Genomic DNA, 3,330 nt, shown 5'->3' on the forward strand with positions numbered 1-3,330 from the left:
TAACAGGAATGCCCTCAGTGCAACCAAATTAAACCCTCATGGATAGATATCCTTTGGTTAAAGACCCCAGCTGTCATATTACAGGAAAACTTTGGCTTCCCAAAAGGAACTCCATAAAATTGCCCTTCCATTGGCATACCACCCTGACCACAGTGTTTATCAACTGAGAATGGAGATCATAGGCTCATCTAGGCTGGAAGCATTAGAAGGCCCTTGCACAATTGTGAAGACTTCCTGGACTAAAGAGAGACCTGTATTCCCAGTGTTCACTAGCACCCTAGCCATAGAGTCCTTTACGGAGGTGACTTTGTGCCTGACAATCATGCCCTGACAACAACCCTGGGCATATAAATTCATACCACCCTGAGGACCCAGGCAGACACCTTGTACCTCTCCCTAGTGAGCCTCCCATGCCAGGGGTGCCAGATCTTGCTGGGATAACTTAGGAACCACACTAGTGCTTGGATTCAAGGGACCATTGGATCACTGCTTTACTGAAATCACACACTGCTTGAATTTGGTGCCAGATAACCTTCAAAATTCTTGCCACACCATGAGTAATGAACCTGCTAAAATATATACACATACACAGAGAGAAAGAGACAGAGACAAGACAAAAAAGCGTATCCAGGGAAATCAAGAGCACAGTAAAACTGGAAACATCACACTGATCTGATTCCATACCATACTACAGAGTAGTAGTAGTTAAAATGGCATGCACAGGCACAAAAATGAACCCATCAACCAACAAAACAGAATAGAGAACCCAAAATGCATATATGATCAACTGATGTTTTTTTGCTAAAGTGCCAAGGATATAATTTTGGGAAAAGGTATAAATGGTGATTTACCTTCAGGAAGAAATACATTTCAAAAAGTGATGGTATACTTTTAAGAAAAGGTATAAATAGTGATTTACCTTCCATAAATGATGTTGGGAAGATGGGATACGCACATACAGAAGAATGAAATTGGACCTTTATATCATGCCACATTCATAAAATAATTCAAAATAGACTGAAGACTTAAACATAGAACTATAAAAAGTACACGGCACTGGCTTAATCAATGAAAAAAAATTTCTTAGATTTGACCCTAAGAGCACAGGCAACTTAAATATTAACAAATGGAATTACATCAAAATAGTTTCTGTGCATAAAGGTAACAGCTAATAGAATAAAGAGATAACTTATAAATTGGAGGAAAAATTTATAAGCCATTAATATGTTAAGAGGATAAGATCCAAAATATGCAGTTCACTCAAACAGCTCTATACATAAATAAAGTGAATATTTATTCTTTCCACTGAGCCCATTTTAAAATCAGATTACTTGGGTTTTTTCCTTGAGTTCCTTATTTATTCCAGACACTGAGATTTTCTCCCATTATGCAGGCTGCCTTTTCATGCTATTGATTGTTTCTGTGCAGCTTTTTAGTTTAGTGTAATTCTATTTGCCTACTTTTCTTTTGTTGCCTGTGCTTTTGTCCAAAGAATCCTCTCCCAGGTCAGTATCACAACATCTCTCTTAAGTTTAATATAATAGTTTTATAATTGGGGCTTCACATTTAAATCTTTAATCCACTTAATCTTTGCGTGTGGTGAAGTATATATTCAAACTGGACATTTCTTTTTCCTAGCACAAATCACTGAAGAAAGTTCTTGCCTAGGGATGTATTCTTGGAAACTTTATCAAAAATAATTTGTCTGTATGCGAATTGATTTCTGGATTCTCTATTCTGTTTTATATTTATGCCAGTGCTGCATTTTCTGCTTACCAAAGATTTATAGTATATTTTAAAGTTGGGTAGTGTGATACTCCCAACTTTGTTCTTTTTGCTCAAGATAGTCAACAAATAAATTTTCAAATGTCCACAATCACATATCACCAGAGATATGCAAATTAAAGTCTCAACAATTTACCACTTAACTCCTGTCAATATGGCTATGATCAGAAATAAATTGAACAGGATATAGAGAAAGGGGAACCTCCTATACTATTGGTGGGATGTAAATTAGTGCAGCCATTAAGGAAAAGAGCATGGAGGTTCTTCAAAAAATTAAAAATGTAATTCCAAATACTCCAGCAACTCACTACTTAGTATATATCCAAGGGAAATCAAAATGTCAAAAAGACAGTTGCAATCATATGTGTATGACAGCACTATTTACAGTAGTCAAGATATAGATTCAGCATACTTGTTCAGTAACACATGAAGGGATAAAGAAAATGTAGTATATATACATGAAATATTATTCAGCCATAAAATGACGAAATGTCATTTGGAACAACATGATTGAAATTGGAGATCATAAATGAAATAAGACAATCATAAGAAACAAAGATGTCATCTCACTCATACGTGAAATCTAAAAAGCTCATCTTCTAGAAGTAGAGAACAGAATGGTAGTTATCAGAGCTGGAAAGAGTCCAGCAGAGGAGGGAGGACAAGGAAAGATTGGTTAATAGGTACAAGTCACAGTTAGGAGAAATAAGTCCTGGTGTTTTGTTATTCAGAAGGGTGATTGCAATCAATAATATTGTATCATAAATTAAAATAGCTAAAAGAGAAAAAAATTAAATGTTCTTACCACAAAGAAGTAGTAAATACTTGGAATTATGTATAATCTAAATATTCTTAGTTGATGATTACATAATGTATAATTGTACCAAAATATCAGACTCTACTATATAAGGATCTATAATTATGATATCAGTTAGAAAATAAAGGAAAATTTGAATGGGGGTGCAGAGCTACTGGGGAAGGCAGAACAAAAATACCACTTCTGAAAAACAGGGTGCTTCCCTCCTCCATTATTAAAAATAAATAAAATTTTAAAAATTTAAAAATGGACAAGGGAATGGAATATGCCATACATATGCCCAAAATAATATGTTTTTAATTGCTCAACACCACTAATCATTATGTAAATGAAAATTAAAGCCACAGTGAGATATTACCTCATACCTGGCAGAATGGCTGTTACCAAAAATTTGGGACACAACAAGTGTTGGCAAGGATGTGAAGAAATGTGACCTTCATACAGTATTGGTTTGATTGTAAATTAGTGCAGCCATTATGGAAAATGGTATGGAGAATCCTCAGGAAACTAAATTTAGAATTACCACATGATCTAGCAATGCTACTTTTTGTTATTTCCCTCCAAATATTTAAAATTAATATGTTGAAGAGATGCCTGCATTCTCACATATTAATTTTATCAATGATATATTGTGGATGAGAGTTTAAGTGAAGTATCCAGTATTATAGTGCCACTGATGAGAGGTAGAGCAAGAAAGATTCAGTACATGGCTTCTTTGCATTTACCAC

The sequence above is a fragment of the Muscardinus avellanarius genome (genome assembly GCF_963383645.1).
Source record: "Muscardinus avellanarius genome assembly, chromosome: 3".
NCBI lineage: Eukaryota > Metazoa > Chordata > Mammalia > Rodentia > Gliridae > Muscardinus > Muscardinus avellanarius.